The 20,539-nt window shown below is 39.6% G+C and overlaps 1 long non-coding RNA gene across 1 annotated transcript in view; it reads right to left on the bottom strand.

The window, feature by feature from the left end:
• Positions 1 to 5,058: 5,058 nt before the first annotated feature.
• The window catches only part of LOC136874324 (uncharacterized), a 34,341-nt gene continuing 18,860 nt past the window's right edge, over positions 5,059 to 20,539 (bottom strand). The window contains exon 2 of the long non-coding RNA XR_010860254.2: positions 5,059 to 5,232. This is a non-coding gene — a long non-coding RNA (uncharacterized lncRNA). The remainder of the gene's footprint in view (positions 5,233 to 20,539) is intronic.

The raw sequence follows: 20,539 nt of genomic DNA, 5'->3' as shown, positions 1-20,539 counted from the left end.
ATCACAAACTTCATATACATCAACATGTCTTCCATTTGCCTTCATATCCATATCTAACCTCATTTCAATTATTCATGCCAACATACAACCTGCACATATTAAAGTAATATCCTACCTTTCATCTAAAATCATACAGTATTCTATTCCTGAACACTTCATATACATCATGGCATATATTCCGATATAGCTTTTTTTAACATTGTCACATATTTAAGTTACTTTCCCTAACCAAAGATGGTCTAATTTCTTATGAAGAATACCTATTTCCATCATATTATCGACAAATTATTAGGTCACTCGCAAGAAACTAATGTAAGTTGATTAATTTCGAAGACACAATTGCCCTATCATCTATTCATCAAATGCAAGCAATCTACAATACGTATTACCTCGCAATCTTATTGAATTCTCTACGGAACTTATCTTTTTTCCTTTAGCCATGGGGATTATGTTGTTTCTGGTTAGCTATCGGCAGCTGTGGTTAGTCTCCGTGGTCCAGCGAGATGTTGCCGGGAATGTCGCTCTGCTGCCATCATCTTAGCTGGATTGACCCCGGACAGTTGGCCTATCTTCTCCTTAGAGACTCATGGCGGGCTTGTCTTGCGTAATTAGAAGAATCAAATACACAGATGACATCAGCTGAAACATTATATCGTAGTCGAAGCCTTCTAACATTAGTATGTCATTAATAGTTAAGTTTAGTATAGGCTTTTCTTTTAAAATTAGGCAGACCTCCAAAATATCTACTGTAGCCTTAATTTCTTATATTCATTACAATTGCTAAATGAATTGATCTTTATAACTGTTGCGTTAGATCGAATTTCTCTTCTCTGAGCCAACGCCTAGTCTTTGCCCTCTTTTTAGCATTTGGCTTATTCAACTTTTGCTCAATCTTACGTATTTGATGCAATTATTTTATTAATAACATTGCATTTATACGTAGTTTTCTCGTATAAATGTCTCTAAGTTCTTCTTTCTTTAATCCTATTTAATTCTCAATTTTATATGGTGTGGCTTGCTTCTTGATTGATTGAGTCCGCTTTCTAGAAGTGTCTGTCATTTGTAAATTTTTTTTGTATAGTGTTTGCGTTAACAATTCAAACTCTATTTTGTCATATGCACTGCCATCATGATCTTGATAGTTTCATCTTTGCACAATACCGTACTTCTTTGACATTTTATAACTTTATGTGTTGTATTTAATTTCATTACCGGTAATCTCGTGCAAATCGACTCTACCAAATTACTCCTAAAACAATGAAATGGCAAAGTATGTTTAAAAATCATTGAATGTGCACCAAGTATAACATTTCTCATGCTAGAAGGGAAATTTCTTGAAAACAATCCCTGCCTCAAAATATTCTTAATGCTTTTAAGAATGTCAGATATGTTATGGATAGGGCCCGGATTAAATGCACAAAAAAACCTGAAAATATGCATGCAAATATGCACTAAAAAGTTACAATATATGCACGGAAAATAAGGAAATATGCTCTTAAAAACATGCAATTTTATTCACTTACCTATTTACAGGCATCATTTATTGCAAAAAGAAGCATCACAATAGGTAACTAGTAGTCTTTCAATATTTTCTGGAGACAGACTATGTCTGTTGTCCGTCAAAACGAGTTTATAGGCTGAAAATGATCGTTCTACATCAACTGACGTAATTGGACAGTACTTATACATGGGCACCGACGTTTCGGAGCATACATCTGGCAAGGATACCCTAATTCCACTCAAGAATTGACTAATTAATCATCTTCAGTCCTGGGTTCGAATTCAACACCTTTTCTAACTTGCATTTAATCTTCTCTCCAATTTCGCCTGGAGCGTAATTCAACGAAGATGCAGCTTTTTCAACGAGATCAAGTGATTCATGGAGGGGAGTACCAGAAGATTCTAAGCTCTCAATGGCTTTTGGAAGTTTAGAAAAATGTGCATGAATGAAATTCACATCTTGATAAACAGTAGCGGTTTCAAACACAACTTTTGCATCATGGACACACGCAATATGTTCATCTTCAAGTTTTGTAACCACTTCTTTCACTTCATTAAAATGTTCCTCATAAAATGATACTGCAGATAACCATGTCCCCCACCTAGTCAGGACAGGTTCAGGTGGCAAAGGAACTTCAGGTAGACAATCTTTGTAGAGCTGGACACGAGCTGGTGCTTTCAGAAACAGTTTCTTCCCACATCCAATTAAATTGTTAACAGCTGGAAACTGTGCGCGTATTTCTTCTGCAATGCGGTGTAATCCGTGCGCTAAACAGGTTACGTGTATGAGTTTTGGATAAAATACTTGGAGGGCCTTTGCTGCTTTCAACATATACGAAGCTGCATCTGTGAGCAGTACAAGCACTTTACAACAATTAGTCTCAATTTCAGATGGCCACAATAGTCGCAGAGAATCATTTACAAATCTTGCTATTGTGCTATGGTTGGTTTTCTCTAGTACTTTACAAGCAAGAAGATGTGGCTTACCGGGTTCGTCTGGATGTAATTTACCAACCACGAAATTTGCTGCGTAACGGCCACACGAATCCGTTGTCTCATCCACCGATATCCAGACACAGTTCCTTCCTATATCAGAACGGATCAATTCCAGGGTAGATTCATATAGCGGAGGTAGGTAATTTTTCCTAAGAGTTGATTCATCTGGTATTTTTTGATTTACGCAATATTTCTCGAGAAATGATCGCAGAACTGGATTGTTTAATTTTTTTCCATGGAATGTTGCTGCAAACGAAAGCCCTACAAAGATCATTTGAAAATGTATTAAGACTACAGGACTTGGGCTTTACCTGTGTAAGAAGTAGTTGTTGTGGTGTGCAGTTCTTCTCCTCCTTTGCTTTAATATGTGCAGTTATTTTTGAATGCTGTTCAAGCTGAAATTTCTTTTCACATTTCACTTCCTTTGAGCAAACTTGACAGTACACGATGGCACCATCTGTTGAATAGTCCCTATTACCCGACACACACTGATTTAGTAAATCTCTTCTGCTGCTCTTTTCCTTAGGCATTTTTTAAAAACTAAAACTTTTAGAAATGAGATGCAGGACATTAAAGTGGAACGTAACTAGTGAACTGAAGATACTTCTGTCCTGACCAAGTGCCCAGCCCCCTGAGATTATTATCTGCTGTGGTAGAGAACGGAATTCAGGGAAGTCCAGCCTGCCTACCCACACCTAAACTATCTGTTGCCATTGTCAGTTGTGAAAGTAAAGTGCCGTTACACAGACAGTCGAAAATACCAACTAGCGAGGGATGCACATAAAATAGGCAACTAGCTAGGGATGCACAAAACAGATTTATTTTAGTGGTTCTTGTAATTATCCTTAAATTCAGACATTATATACCGGAATATGCTGTTACGTCTAGAATATGCACTAACCCTCAAAATATGTCAAAATATGCAATTGCATATGCGCATATGCATTTTTAAAAAATCCGGGCCCTAGTTATGGAGAGGACAATATAGCGTAGTGTGTAGTAGTGATGGGACTATCGAATGGAAACTACCGAATTATTCGATAGTCATCAACTACTGTTACAACCGACTGTTTCCGTTTGCATTCGTTTTTTCATTCGGATGGCAAATTCCAAAATTTTCTACTAGTCAGCGCTGATGTTGGCCTCCTCTTTCGTTGTGGAGTGAAGTCAGTCATTTATTATAAATGAGTAGATATCTTACTCGCCGGCCCTGTGGTGTAGGGGTAGCATGCCTGCCTCTTACCTGGAGGCCCCGGGTTCGATTCCCGGCCAGGTCAGGCATTTTTACCTGGACCCGAGGGCTGGTTCGAGGTCCACTCAGCCTACGTGATTAGAATTGAGGAGCTATCTGACGGTGAGGTAGCGGCCCCGGTCTAGAAAGCCAAGAATAATGGCCGAGAGGATTCATCGTGCTAACTGCATGACACCACATAATCTGTAGGCCTACGGGCTGAGCAGCGCTCGCTTGGTAGACCAAGGCCCTTCAACGACTGTAGTGCCATAGGATTTTGATTTTTTCATATCTTACTCAAAGTTGTATAATGATAAATGCAATTTTATTATTGTTCACTTAATCAGTAGATAACCATGTTATAGTTTTTATAAATACTTTCCATAATAACCATGAACCTCTAATGATTGAACATTAACCTTAAATGAATGGAGTTATTAATTTAGTTCGCTGTATTCACATTACTTTAATATGTGGTGTCATTACAATAAGGTGTACCAAGCTTAATCTTCGTCTGAAATCACCTAACATGTGTTATTTTATGAACCGACGATCTTACATTCATTAACTTGTGGTTAGGGACACAAAAATGCACTTTATTTAAAATGAAACATAATGACCACAATTACTTTAATCCGGATATTTTATCTTATTTTATAAACCAACGCATTTCAGTTTCCAATAACTTCACTCCAACATTGTGTAACGTTTGTTACTAGTCTCAATATTTCCGCTAGCAACAAAAGAAACACGCTATAAAAATCGGTAGTACCTATAATACAACAATCCACATTTCCATAGTTACTAGCAAATGACTTATTACTAGTTCTACCGCAGAACAAAACGTATATTACTGCTTTCGATTTCAAACCGAATGAAAACTATCGAATGTTTTCATGTTTTCATTCGATAGTCAGGCTTCACAATCGGTAGTCTACCGATAGTTTAAAACATTCAATATTCCCATCACTAGTGTGTAGATTCAGAGGTAAGAGGATCATGTTTGTAGATTCAGAGGTAAGAGGATCATATTACAATGATATGAATAAGATGTCAGTCATGTATGATCATTCAATTACAGAAGAATAAATGGCAAGCTTACTTCTGATCCACAATATTTTTAGTCTTCAGCAGGTGAAATAACCCAACAAGTAAGCATTCTGAATCATAAATTTTAAGCTCAAGAAATAAGAATTCAGGGGTACAAAATGTGTTATCTGTCTCCCAACATGTATTTGTGCAAATGACAGTCGTGATTTCATCCTCATATTGTCATTTGCAAAACTATACATAAAGAGGTTTTTTGGTGGGGGAGAGAGATATATCACACCTTAGCTACAGAAGTAATTTATTTTATTAAAAATATTACACAAAACAGAACTCCAACATGGCAAATACATTAATATTTCAATATGCTATTGGTTTCTGCTGAGTGGGGAGCAGATTGAAACGCTTCTTAATGATTATCCTTTCACGTGAATATTTATCCTCAGGTGAAAACCGAGCTGTAAAGAAAAAAAAAACAATGATTGGAGAATAATGCATATAAGAAAAATGAAAAAGAAAATGAATACTTAGGCACTTTTTCATACAGAAATGCCCGAGAGCTAAAACTCTTTAGGAAATTACAAAGGAAGTAACTTATAACAGACAAGAAAGTAGAAAGAAAAGTTCATTAGAAATAAGAAAATACTATCATTAGAGGCTGAGATTTTCAGCAAACTTATGATGACCAACAAAATAATTAAAGTCAGGCTGTCATTAAGGCCAAGAAACCATGTAAATGCTATTTAGGACAATGAAATAGAACAGAGTCTTATACGTACCACTGCAATTTAAATGACAGTCATCTGAGCTCAGATCCCTACCTCCTACCCACCCATTACTTTTTACAGTTGAATTTTGCCAACCATTATTTCAACCAAGACTACCTTATTACTCTCACTCCCCAAACTTATCAGAACATGTCAAGGAAAATTATGTAACCTGTAGCCAAATTGTTTCAAACACTTATTTGGAATTCTTTGGAATAAGAAATTTAAGACCACTGATTCACTATTTTTCATTCGCAGGTTAGTGCATGTGTGGTAGGTTCCCATGCCTGGAGATAAAGAGCAAATGATACGACATCAATAATAATAATAATATAATAATGATACTGGTTTTACGGTTTTTGGAGATGCTAAGATGCTGGAAGTTTCTCCCTCAGGAGTTATTTTATGTGCCAGTAAGGATGACATTTCTGAGCATCTTCAGATACCATCTGAGCTACTCAGCACACCAGCAATGCTGTACTCATCAAACAAAGCTTTATGTGATTGCAAGTGCATGATGTAATAAAAATATGTCTGCTACATATATGTTATGTTCATAATGAATTTTGTTGAACAGGACAGGCAAGCTTCACTGGATTTCGGGCAATGTCACCGAGGACTAATATTTGCAATTTCAAAATGGCTTACAACAGATGTACAAATACGTGACAGGAAGCTTTATTATTGTTGATCAATATGCTATTCATTGAAGCTTCCTGGTGATAAGGAAAACACTGAATGTTCCCATAGAGAAAATTAACATTGTCTGAAGTCTGACAAGTTTGCTACCAAATCAATAGTCCCAAGATCTGATTCACTCTGTGAATGTATTAACTGAAAAGTTCTGAACATGCCATCTGAAGTTGTCAGATTAACAAATCAAGGGAACAACTTTAGCTCAGGCAACACAGCATCCTGGAGCATCACCCAATAAGCTGCTGAGGTACCGTAAGTAGTACTTAAAAAAAAAAAAAAAAAAAAAAAAAAAAACCACCTGTCCTATTAAACTATTTTTAAAATTCCCCTCCAGCCACACCCCAACATCACACCTATTGAACCTCTGTCCCACTATGTAAAGATTTAGGTCAGTTCAATAAACACAGATGTACGGGTTACTATGACCATTCAGCCTGCAAGTGCCTTCGCCTGTCCATAACACAGTCTGCCAAAACCTTGCAGAACTCTGTTCCCCTGTTTTCTAGGAATAAGCACAACAAAACTGAAAATAAGAACATTCACACACGTTTCTGTTTTTGTCACTAAACCCTTTTCTCCTTTATATTTTTTTTTTTTTAGAATTTTGCCAATCATGATTTCAACCAAGACTTCCTTAATTCTTTCACTCCCCAAACTTAAAGAACATGGCAAGGAAAATTATGTAACCGATAGCCAAATTGTTTCAAACACTTATTTGGAATTCTTTGGAATAAGAAATTTAAGACCACCGATTCACTATTTTTCGTTCCCATGTCTGGCTAAAAATTAGGTCAAACCTATAGAATCCACGCACGAGTACCAAACATCAGTGTCAAGGACTGTCTTCCTAGTCCTTTTAGAAAAGGCACTACCCTGCCAGACACTCATCTCGCTGTGTGATTTAGTGATCCATGTCTAACTCTAGTTACTCTAGCTATTTTGCTTTACATCGCACCAACACAGTTAGGTCTTATGGCGACGATGGGACAAGAAAGGCCTAGGAATGGGAAGGAAGCAGCCGTGGCCTTAAATAAGTTGCAGCCTCAGCATTTGCCTGGTGTGAAAATGGGAAACCACGGAAAACCATCTTCAGGACTGCTGACAGTGGGGCTCGAACCTACTATCTCCTGGATGCAAGCTCACAGCTGCACGCTCCTAACCGCACGGCAACATTCATGTCAAAGCCAGGCAGTATCCGGGGGGCTGGCAAAGTGAAGCAAACAACTGCCAAGACAACCCGAATTGCTTCATGGAATATCAGATTAATGAATGGTAAGAGTTTAGAGTTGGAGGAAGCCATGAGATGCATACAAACTGATATCGTGTGTCCAGGAGACAACAAAGTGAGATTCCTGGATTCTAAGACCAAGGCTTTCAAACTTCATTACCACGGTGTTGAAAATGGCAAAAACAGTGTAAGCATAATTGCTTAAAATGAAATGCAGAAGAATGTCACCAGCATTCACAAGGTGAGTGAATGGTTAATGTGTGTCAAGGTAGTGGAACAAGAAGTATGGAACATTATCAATTGCATATGCACCCCAAATAGGATGGCATGCTCCTGAGGAGGAGGGCTTTTTGGGTGAACATGGAGACACTCTTAAAGGTTATACCAGGGAAAGAATGGATCTTCTTTGGAGGTGACGCAAACGTGCGTGCTGGACGATCTACTTGTGGAGGTAAAGAGGTGGCACGGTGGCTGTGGTTTTGGAGAAAGAAACCTGGAGTGAGAAGAGATCATCCAGTTTGCCAAAGCTCATGATCTGGTCATCCTGAATATATGCTTCAAGAAATAACCTCAACACCTGGTGACTTACAGCAGAGGTGGAAATGGCAGCCAAACTGATTACTACCTGAGTTTACGCGAGATCAAAGGCACCACACAGGAATGCAAAGTTATACTGGAGGAACCAGCTGCAATACATCATCATTTCCTGTTGACTGAAATCCTCATGAAACACCACAAAAAGCAAATGGACAGGTCAGTCACAGCGGACAAGATCAAGTGATTCAAGATGAGAAAGTGAGCAGTTCATGGACACAGTGGTAAAATATGTAGACAGTTGAGTTGAGGTCTTTGATGAATAGACTGTGGATCATCTGTGGGACACATTAAGACCTGCTGTGTGCTGAAAGCCAAAGAACAGTTTGTAATTTCCAAGGGTAATCTTAACATCAGAAAAGAGGCATGGTTCTGGAACAATACAGAAGAGGAAATGGTTCAGAAAAAGATACTGGAGTTTCAGGCATGGACCATGGAGAACAACAGGCTTAAAAGTGAATATCACCTGGAGAAGAAGGCAACAGCAAAAGTAGTAGCACAAGCGAACGCAGCGGTATGCAAGTCTCTGGTTGACTATTGAAGGAAGAAGACGTGTTTGTGCAGCGATGGGTATTTCCATATCAGCTTGGCAAGCAGCAATCGGGGCATGGGCAAGCAGGCAGTTACCCGGGGAGTGTTGTATCGTTGGCACTCATTACCACATTACTTGTTATAGAAGGCTTGGAGTTAAACCCGTGCCCTGATCAACCAGCTTCAGAAGAAGTAGTGAACGTGAAGTGTATGGGGTGTAAGAGGAGCTTAAGATCTGGTGCTAAGTGTGATACGTATGGAATGTGGTTTCATTTCCAGTGTGGTAAGCTACAGGCCCTGGACAGTGTAAAGGAAAGGATGGCATGTAGCAAGTGTTTCATGAATGGGAATGTGACTAGCGACAAAGTAAGAATTGATGAACTACAATGGGAATTAAATGAAGCAAGTTTTGAAATATGTTAAAGTCCGTATTGTTTGGTCTTGTCCCATCGCATCTGAATCAGGAGTAGGGACACTTCCGGAAGATAGTGAAAAGGAACCCGAGTAGACTGAGTGATTGATATTTATGCTACAGGTTGTTGATGATTTACTACTGATTGGATGGGTTAAAAAGTCCAGCGCTGCCCAAGATGACTAGTCTGTGCTGTACTTTCCCATTTGCAATTTAATTATTATATCATCAATTTCACACTGAGCTAATGAAATTTCCATTGGACTCTTTCTGCAGTTTCTTAGTTTATAAGCAATATGCTCACCATAAACCGAAAATTCATATCTTCGAGTAACCGCCTCTGTAAATCCTCAATAATTTTTACAGTAGTTTCCATCGCAGAACATTTGTCTCGCGACACGTCCAAACTACACATGTTGCGCAACATTTGTATCATGTATCCCATTTCGAACGGGAGATCTGCGACATGCAACTTTTGTATCGCGACAGTCCCAAACACAGAAAAATTGTCACAGGACATCCCTGGGACTTGTCGCGATACACGTGTTCTGCGACTTTGTCGCTTGGTGTGTACTAGCCTTAAAGATTTGGGAACAAGTGATCACAAATCATGTGAGAAAGTTCACTTACATGAAAATACAGGCTACCCACGGTGGATTTGTACTGGGAACGTCCACTGTAGATGCAATTCACATCATGAGGTTTCTGATGGAAAAACACAGAGATGCCAAATCAGACCTGCGCATAGTTTTCATTGACCTTGAGAAGGCATTCAATAGAGTACTGAGAGATCTGATCTGGGCAACACTACGAGCTCATGGCATTCCACAATCCTACATTAAATTGATCCCAGATATGTACAAGGATGCAAACATCCATGTGAGATGCAGTACAGGTATATCAAACAAAACTTGTTCCTGTCAAAGTTGGTATTCAGCCCTCAGCCCTCTCCTTTTCATCATTACCATGAATTTTCTGACATTGGAAATCACAGATGCACTTCTTAAGACATTACTGTTCGCTGAAGATGTGGCACTGATCAGCTGCAATGTGGTACTGCTTCAGGGGGCCTTTGAAATTTGATAAATGGCAAAAAAGTGTTTGAAGAGATTGGACTGAAAGTGAGCTGCTCAAAGACCGAAGGTATTTACTGCACTTTCAAACATTCTGTGGCTTTAACGCCAGATATTTTGCTCGACTCCCAACCACTCCCGAAATGCAGCAGTTTTAATTACCTTGGCTCTGTGGTGGAAAAACTGGGTGGATGTAATCACAGGATCAGTGTAGGCTGGCTGAAATGGCGATAAGAGGATGGTATTGAAGCTTAAAGGAAAGCTCTACATGACAATAGTGAGGCCTGTACTGACTTATGCTTCGAAATGCCATGCATATGAAGTTTCTGAGAATGTCACCAGCAGTTTCAAAGAAAGACCACTTTCAAAATCAGTGCATCAGAAGCATGTTAAATGTGAAGAGATAGTTGTGGAGAAGGTTCAGCATAAGTGGATTACATGGTTCAAGAAGGTGAACCAACTGGATAAAAGCCATGAAGCTAAACGAGCCTTTGACCTTCAGCTACCTTGGGTACAAAAAAGGAGGAAGCCTAAGAACACCTGGACTCAACAAATGAGGCGACGACTTTACAGCTTCACTGATGTTGAAATACAAGCAGCTGCCAACAACAAAGTGCAACCGCATTCTCCTATCCCTGGAGTATCTGCAGCAGCAGTTCCACAATCAGGACAGCATCAATGAAGGTGACAAACCGAGGAAGAAGAAGAATGTCCAGAAAGCAGAAAACTTGGAAATCAGTAAATCCCAATCTTGGCGAATTCCAAACAGATCACATTGTGATCGCTCAGGAAGTCTAAAAAGAAATCCAAAATGTGGAGGTTCTAAGAAATACTGACCTAGATTCAGATCACTATCCAAAATCAAAATTAATTTGATCCCACGAAACACTAGGAATAGCCATCTTAGGAAGATCATTCAATCTGATACAGAAAAACTGGAATCTAGTTGAGAGTTCACCCAGAAGCTACAATTCATTGCACCCCAGAACTGGGAAGAATGACAACCTGATCGTAACAGCTAAGGAGAGAATGCCACTAACAAAGCCAAGAAAACATGCCTGGTGGAACAGTGTTTGCAATGCTGCAGTAAAGCAAAGATAGCTCACCTGGCAGAGATGGAACTCTCAGAAGACTCAAACAAATTGGGCAAACTTCCTGAATGAGAGAACACATGCTGCGATAAACATCAGCAGAGTGAAACGTGCTTTCAACAAGTACAAGTTGGCACAGACTGAGTGAGACTTTCAAAAGAATAACACAAAAGACTTCTATAAAACCTTCAGATAAAAATCTAAGCAAGTGCAACATCCCGAGCCTGCAGTTCACAAACTCCAGTGGGAAAAGACCACACAGTGACAAAGAAAATTGCCAGATTCTGGTGGATTCATTTGAATCCCTCCTCAACTGTTAACTTCCAAAATCTAAAATCTGCCCCTTCATATCTGAAGCTCAAGAACAAGAAATTCAAGGTGACTTTCATAGGTTTCAAAAAGGCTTATGAATCGATTGATCAAAATGTCCTAATACAAACCCTAAAGGAATTTGGCTTGGTCACCAAAACAAAAACAATCATTCAGCAGACCTTGACAGACACTACTTCCAAAGTGACGCTCAGAGGAAAAGTTTCAGATGCCTTTGAAATAAGGACAGGAGTCAGCCAGGGAGATGGGCTCTCACCTCTGCTCTTCAGTAGTGGTCAAGAGAAAGTTATCCGTGAGTGGCACATGGAAATGAGAAATTAAAGGGTCGACAGTGGAGTCATACTGGGTTGCAGGAACACAAACCTGGTAATTGACTGTCTTGCTTTCTCTAGCAAAACTTTTCTGAACTGCTACAAGACAGCTACAAAATAATTCAGACAGCAAAATCAGGTCTTCAGATGTCCTTTGGAAAAACCCAGTTTATAACAAACATAAAGCAGGCACCAAAAGAGCTGTATGTAGAACAGGAAAAAATCAAGCGGGAAGGAAAGTTTAAATATCTAGGTGAGCAGATAGATCCCAACATGTCTGAGAAAGAAGCCTTCATGTCAGGCATGAATAAAATGGAATTGGCATACCATATACCCTAGGGTATATACAACAAAAGATAAAATAATATCCTAGAACACCAAGTTCAGACAATACTGCAGTCATTCGTCCAGAGGCCCTCCGTGCAGTAGAGTGCCTTGCAATGAACAAAAAAGGCCTTATTGAAGAGCTTGAGATCAAAGAAGAGAAAGATTTTGAGGAAAATCTTGGGCCCCATCAAAGACAAAGGTGAATATAGAAGACGGCACAACCACAAGCTCTATTTCTATGTAGAAAAGACAACCAATATGATGCAGAAGAGAAGGATTGCTTTCTATGGTCACGTGACAAGGTCAACCAAGTGGATCTTTTACTTCCAAGATAAAAAGACAAAAGGGGCCTGGTTCAGTGTAGTACAAAAAAAATTCACAAGTGGTGGCCATCACACATGGTGATATCCTGGAGCACAACCCCTTAAGAAGAAACTTCAGGACCGCATGAGTTTCCAAGAAAAGCCGAAGCTGAAAACAGGGAAGGCGTGGAACGAAGAAAAAAGGAACAACATTAGTAACAAATGCGAGTATGGGGCAAATGTTAAAGCCAGGGAAAGGAGACAGTTGAAATAACACAGTCCTTAGCTGGCCAAAACGATACGAATGAATAATAATAATAATAATAGTGTGTATCTAAGGTTCTCTTAGCCAGAGTGCTGTAATTATGTCCTGGAAAGGGGCAATTTAATGTGCCAGAAAATTTTCCGACATAGGCCTCTCGCACACCTACATACCAACCAACAGCACTGAGATTTGATCCTGCAACCTTGAGCACACAGCAAATGCCAAAACAACTGCACTGTGCAGCCAGTTTGGTTCATGATTAGCAAATTCATATCTAGAATGAATGTACTATTATTTCATGTTGCTGAAAGTAACTTACAGTACTAGGCCATTATTTTCTAATTTTGAAAACTAATCATGAAAACTTGTATATGCAGACAGAGTGGGCTGGAGAAGGTAGATTGGCAGCTAATTATTTCAAGGATAGGGTTGAGGAACCAGAGGAGGCCACAGCAGTAGCTAGAAATTGGAATTATCAAGATTCATGGATTATACCATTAAAAAAAAAAAAAAAAAAAAAAAGTCTTACCAGGGTGAGCTGAGAATGTTGGTCTTCCATAAGGATCTTTCTTCTGAAAAAAAAAAAAAAACAACAATAAATCAATGGTATACAATGAGTTCTCATTTCCAAATAGTACAGGAGTAAGGAAAGGCTGTAACTTTCTTCTATTATAGCTTAGTACTTTTATATCTGAACCATTTACTGAAGAGCTAATCATGTTATTAAAAACAGAGATGCTTATGTGGGTGAACTACATACATACTTATAGCACCTTATTCTCTACAGTAGTCGTAACACTAAGGTCTGCAAGGCCAACAATGCAGGCAAGCTCATTTCAAATAAAAATTTCTTTCGTATTCCACCTGAACATGAATGACCAGATGATACTGATTTGATCAGATAGATAAATAGAGGAATTGTGTTATCGCCAATAACACAGATACCAAATGTGACTATTTAGCAGGTTCGAGCCTCGCTTGATAATTGGAGATAACCAGACAAATCACTCAACTAAAATTAGCCACCCAGTGAGTTGGCTATGCAGTTTCGGTCATGTAGCTGTCAACTTGCGTTCGAGGGATGTTAGATTTGAACCCCACTGTCAGCAGCTCTGAGGATGGTTTTCTACAGTTTAACACTAAGCAAATGAGCCTTAATTAGAGACATAGTGGCTTCTTTCCAGTCCTAGCCCTTTCCTATAAAATTAAGAATGGCCATGCACTACCAGACACTGAATAAAAAAAGAGCTCTCAATCTATCAATCCTTGCAATGTCCGGTCCCGGTGAAGTTTCCCACGTTGTACATTGTAAATAAGAACTATCACCAACAGTTGGAGGACCTCAGTGATAAAAGTACTTTATAGGTGCAAAGGTAACATCGACAATCCAAATTTCTGCACAGGTCTCTAGAAAGGCACATGCTAAAGATATTTACTCAACTCATTACCCCTTAGACTCACACAAAAAATAGACTGCTTCATATCAGAACAACTTGGGTTCAGAAAAGGAAGATGTTCACCAATCTGATGGGAAGCATAGAATAGGCTCTAAAAAGGAACATTTGCAAAGTGCCTGACTGATAATGATATAAAATCAAATTGCTGTCCATAGCAATAATTAAACATGTTTATGAGCCTGAACATAGTAATATTCCTTAAATCACTATAACAATGATTTATTGTAGTGTAGACATATACGAAGGTTATGCCGAAAGTTTTTAGCAGCGCGTAAACCGTAATTCTGAGGACAATGGGATTATTTTCATTTGAAAGAGCGATGTTTTTCGACCTTGGAACATGCGCGCACAACCTCTCCTAGCGGTAGTTCCTCCACAGCGAGGGAATAAAGCACAGGCAGTGCTGAGTCAGACGCGGTGCAAGATGGATCTGTCACGCTGCGATTTTGGAGCAATGCTTTTTTATGATTACAAAAAGAAATTAAGTGCCGAAGAATGCCATTCTTTGCTGCGCATTTTTGGTGAGGCTGCCCCTTCTAGAGCCACAGTTGGAAATTGGTTTCGCGAGATTTCAAGGGGTCGACAGTCAATTGAAGATGAACCTCGTCCCGGTCGCCCAGCAACAGCAGTGACTCAAGAAAACATTGATGCTATGAGGGAAATGATCAAAGCAGATCCACATCTTACATTTTGTGACATTGAAGGGACCTTAAATATTGGGTCAAGAGCAACGCAGACCATCGGTTATGATTATTTGAGCCTTACCAAGAGATGTGCCCGTTGGGTGCCACATTACCTGACAGAAAGCCAAAAGGAGGAGAGAGTGGACTGGTGTCATTTCATGCTAGAAAAATTCAATGGAGGGCAGTCCGAAGACACCTACAATATCGTCACAGGTGATGAAACATGGGTCTACCATTATGACAGTGAAATGAAGAGACAGTATTCTGTGTGGTGCTTTCCAGGGGAGGAACCACTCACAAAAGTTCGACGAAGTCCTGGGTCCTGATGTAGAAGATGGTAGCAACTTTTTTTTACGAAAATGGGGCATCTCACCGCTGTGACCTTGGACACACGTCGTACAGTCAACGCTGAATGGTATGTGAATGACTGTCTTCCCAAAGTCCTCGCCTCTTGGAGGTTACAGCACCCAAAGTCCAAGAGTGGGCACCTTCTGCTGCATCACAACAATGCATCTGCACACAGGGCTGCCAGAACAATGGACTTTTTGGAAAGGGAAAAAGTGCGAGTGTTACCTCATCCCCCCTATCCACCTGACCTGGCCCCATGTGACTTCTTTCTTTTCCCTAAGACCAAGGAAAAAATACGTGAGCAGCGGTTTTTGTCAGATGAAGAGGCCATTGCAGCATACGGGAGTGCACTAAGTGACATCCCGAAAGAAGCTTGGACTGAATCATTTTCTAAGTGGTTTCAGAGAATGGAAAAATGTATACGTGCTAATGGAGAGTATTTTGAAAAGTTGTAATTGTTGTTTTGCAAATGAAATTTTTTTGTCACACTCTGCTAAAAACTTTCGGCATAGCCCTCGTATTGGTATAATAATGAATACAACAGGAAACTCAGTTGACTATTCTACTAATATTAACTTTTATATAATATACTTAAAACATGTTTGTGGGTCCTCATGTAGAAATCTGTTAAACACAAATGTAAATGGCAACAAATACATTGGATGAATAATGTATTTGTGCAATTGGGAGTTGAGCAACTTAATCTTCAGAGTCCCTGATAACACTGTCAGGAGCATCAAAGACACCACATTCAATGAAAGTGTAGCTTATTTCCAGGCATGCTTAATCATGTTATTGAAAATGGGGGCACTGAACTGATTACAGAGAAGCACACAAAGGTTGATAATATTGTTATGGCTCTGGACGTCGATATCAATGTTGTTGAATAAAACTCGCTCACACAATTTTTGGTGAACTTCTTCCACTGCCAAAAAAAGTATGCATGCAAAGTTTGAACAAGAGAAGTGCACCAGGTGGAATGGTTATTACCGGTATGTGTTTACCTGGAATTACAAACAGATTTTGTTGATGAAGTGAGAATTAACCTGGAACTAGACAACATCTTGTTCCAACAATAGGAGAGAGAGACAGTTATCCTGCCATTATTCATGAATGCTCTCGTATATTCTGCCTGATTTTGAACAATTTCTTTTTTTTTGGGGTTCTGTGTGAGTGTCCAGGAAGCTACACACAAAGGCGGATGACTCATTACCGAGATATATATTGCTTCATGTCCAGCTGATGTGATCATAGCGATTAAGCGATAAGTCACGTGTCTTCACTGCAATAGTCCAGTTTAACATCTGTGATACTGATAGTGTGCTCAATGGGTTAGCTTGAAATAGCATAGTTTCTATATGAATACAAAAGTTATCATGTGTTTAATGAGTGATGTATACCGTAGAGCAGCATGTATTCATTGTGTTGTGCTATGCGAAGCATTTTTCTGTTGGACAGTGCTGCTTTTGATTCATTTGCAAATCAATAATTCCAATATAAGTGGTCCGTTATTGGACATTATAAATTTTCCAGCTAACTCATTCCTGGTTGCCAGCGTTTCGCCTCCATGTGCTAAGTTGGGCTCATCAGTTCGTACATAGCACACCCACCAAGACGCATGGCTAGTGCATACCGTGGTGGCCACTGCTTAGACTACTTGGAGCCACCAGCAGTGCCATTGCACTATGAGAGACTTTGTCTCATTACCAAAATTTGATGCCTGCTTGGCCATCAGATGATATAGATGTTGATTCCCATATGGAACCTGAAATATTTGTCCTGAATGAGTAAATTTATAATATCAATGTAAATGGTCCGTTATTGGAAATCATACATTTTCCAGCTAACTCATTCCTGGTTGCCAGCGTTTCGCACCCGTATGCTAAGTTGGACTCATCAGTTGGTACTTAGCACACCCACCAAGACGCATGGCTAGTGCATACCATGGAGGCCACTGCGTAGGCTACTTGGGCAGTGCCAGTGCACTATGAGAGACTTCATCCCATTACCAAAAATTCATGCCTGCTTGGCCATCAGATGATATATATGTTGATTCCCATACAGAACCTGAAATATTTGTCCCAAATGAAACGCTGGCAACCAGAAATGAGTTAGCTGGAAAATTTATAATGTCCAATAACGGATCATTTATATTGGTATTATAAATTTACTCATTCGGGACAAATATTTCCGGTTCCCTATGGGAATCAACATCTATATCATTTGCAAATTTCCTGGCATCCTCCCTACCCATAGGAATACGATACAGAATTTAATGAAGAAGTTCCACAACATCAGGTCCATTCTAAACAAAAAAGCACGTAAGAGATGTACGGTTTTAACAGAGGAAGAGCTTGATGAAATAGGAGCTCTCTTGGAAAGAACTCCAACAAAATCCCTGTCCCATTTTGCTATACAAGCTACTGTGTCAATATCTTCTGCCCACAAAGCAACAAAATATGTTAAAAGCCAAACCATACCAACCCACCGCTGCCTAACATTCAAGAGGACCTGACAGTTTTTCTGCGGTTCGGTATTGTAACTAATTACTTCAGTCCGTTCACAACGAGTATGTTGACACAGAATTTTCATTTTTTGTTGACGAGGCAAGGCTTCACTGAAGTGGCTACATAAAAAGTCAAAACAATCGCTACAATCCTCACCAGGTGCATGTCCGTCCAATGCACGATGTAAAGATAGGAGTTCCTGGAGCACAATACGATTTGCAGAATTACAGGGCCTATATTTTTGCATGAAACAATAAATGCAGACCGATATATAGACCTCATTCTCAGGCCATTCTTTCAAGAGCTGATGGAATAAGAAAGGAGTAATGCTTACTTCATGCACGATAATGCGACAGCACACACTCCTGATCGGTCTATGGAGATAACATGGGAAGTTTTTTAAGATTGTGTGGTAAAGTATCCTGCAAGATCTCGTCCAAGTAATCTCCATAAAATTAAAATATCTATGTTTATTTAACCACATAATGTGGTAATAATTGTACTGAATATGTGGGGTAATAAATATACTCCTTTTGTAAACTAAGTGAGATCGCTGTTTTCAATATGGAACAAAAATTAGAGTGATGGTTTGTAACATTTACGCCTATTCACAAAATATTATTTAAATATCCACCACGCACTTTGCAAATGTTCCTTGTACGGAATCTAAAGGGAAAGCTATACTGCATCTACATAAACTACAAAAAGTCTCCTTCCCTATTTGACAGTAAATACTAAAGAATTTTGAGCAACTGATCAGACAGGCAAAGATATGTTTATGGTCTTCCTTGATACTGAGAAAGCATATGACAGCTTTGGAAGAGAAAAGATATGGGAATGCCTGAGTAAAAGGGATGTACTGGAGGGACTGGTAAGGAAAGTTCAGACACTGTATGAACACTGTACCAGCTGTGTGTGACTGGCTGATGAACATTCATCCTGGTTCCAGACCAAAAGTGGAGTACAGCAAGGCAGTGAGTGCATTATCCCCTTTATTGTTTATCACCATCATGGATGACATAATGAAGAAAATCAAGAAAACCTCTGGTAAACTAAATGCAATGGTTTTCGCTGATGACATTCTGGGGAGAAACTGAGAAACAAGTCCAGTTGAGACACAATGAATGGAAGGTTAAGTTCCAGGAATTCAATCTCAAGATAAGCGAACCAAAAACAGTACTGATGGCAGTAAACAGAGAGGGAACATCAGCAAACATCATGCTAGGAAAACCATCCACTGGAAACTGTGGAAAGCTTTACATACTTCAGCAGTGCAATATCTCGAGATCCTAGCCACGAAGGAGGTAGCAAAAGTGCACTTACTTTTACCAGCAAGTACGAACACTCCTCTGGGATCCCAAAGTACCAACAAAATCAAAGCTGGTGATGTTCAGTCAGTACTTCATACCAATCTTAACCTATGGTATCGAAATCTGAACCCTTACTAAGAAGGACTCATCAAGGTTGCAGGCATCTGGGATGAAGTTCCTGAGATCGACAATTCAAAAATCAAAACTGAATAAGGAATTACATGGTTAGACAGGAAGCTGGGATTGAGACATCATTGTTAGATCGGGTCAGCATGTCCAGACTGAAATGGTTAGAACCTGTAATGAGGATGGAGACAACAAGGACAGCTTATGTTAACTTTGATAGGCATGTGGCAGGAAAGCAGATAGTGGGAAGAACAAGAACCCACTGGATGGACATTGCAGATCGGGGAAGGACACTGGAGGACACCGTTAATAACAGATCATATCTCAATAAGACAGAATAGACGAGGCACGCCAACAGTACCCAGTAGTGATGGGACATTCGATTCATTTTACTGAATCGATGCGATTCCGTTTATGTGAATCGATACAGTGATCCGATTCACGGCACATTAGAGTCACTGCTCCTACTGCATCTGTGTAGTATGTACTGGTAAGACAGCAGCAACAGCATTCAGTGCTCGCTGCTGCCATCTGGTCTTCATACTATGAACTCCTTTCATAGAAATAAGTGCTAGTCACTCTAATACATCAAAGGTTTCCGGCGATGCAAGATGAGAAAGGTCTGGTATTAGGAAGGTAGCAGCCATGGCCTAATTAAGGTACAGTCCCAGCATGTCCTGGTGTGAAAATGGGGATACTATGGAAAACCATCTTAACGGCTGCTAACGGTGGGATTCGAACCCAACATCCCCCGAATGCAAGTGCATAGCTACGCGATACTAACCGCACGTCCAACTCACTCAGTCATTTTTGAAAATATGTATTTTTCTATCAGCAGAGGATTTTTTAAATCGTCATATTTTGTATAGGCTACCCGAGATGTACAGTAGCCCACTGTACATACTGTTGGTTAAGTTATTGCGCCAGTCAGCTCACTTACTGTCCACATATGATTGAAGTCTTGTGCAACGATGTGACATACGAACTGAGAGAGCCGTTCTTCCCAATATAAAACAGGTACTTTTGAGTGGTCATGAGCATGACTCATAGGGCAGGCTAGAGTCGAGTTAATTATTTGTAAAATGTCAACTAAGTTTTAGTACTAAGATTCATTAAACTAATAAATAGTGTAACCTAATAGCCTACCTACTTACTAGCTACTTTAGAATTATATTTTGACTACCGTTTTAACACTGCAAATAAATCCATCTATTATTTAAACCTCCCTGTAAGAAGAGGACAGTGAATGCAAGTGGGTATTATTTTCAAAAAAGCTGAGCTCAAGAGTCCATTATAGCATATAATTCTTTCAGTGTACCATGGCTCTGTATGTATTGCTTCAGAGGAAGTTCGGCTCCCCAGCAGTGTCCAGTGTGCCGATAAGGAGCCGTGTGTATCTTGTGTCTC

The sequence above is a fragment of the Anabrus simplex genome, chromosome 5 (genome assembly GCF_040414725.1).
Source record: "Anabrus simplex isolate iqAnaSimp1 chromosome 5, ASM4041472v1, whole genome shotgun sequence".
Classification (NCBI taxonomy): Eukaryota; Metazoa; Arthropoda; class Insecta; order Orthoptera; family Tettigoniidae; genus Anabrus; species Anabrus simplex.
The sequence above is the reverse complement of the archived record's forward strand: the minus strand, read 5'-3'. Positions and strand labels throughout refer to the sequence as shown.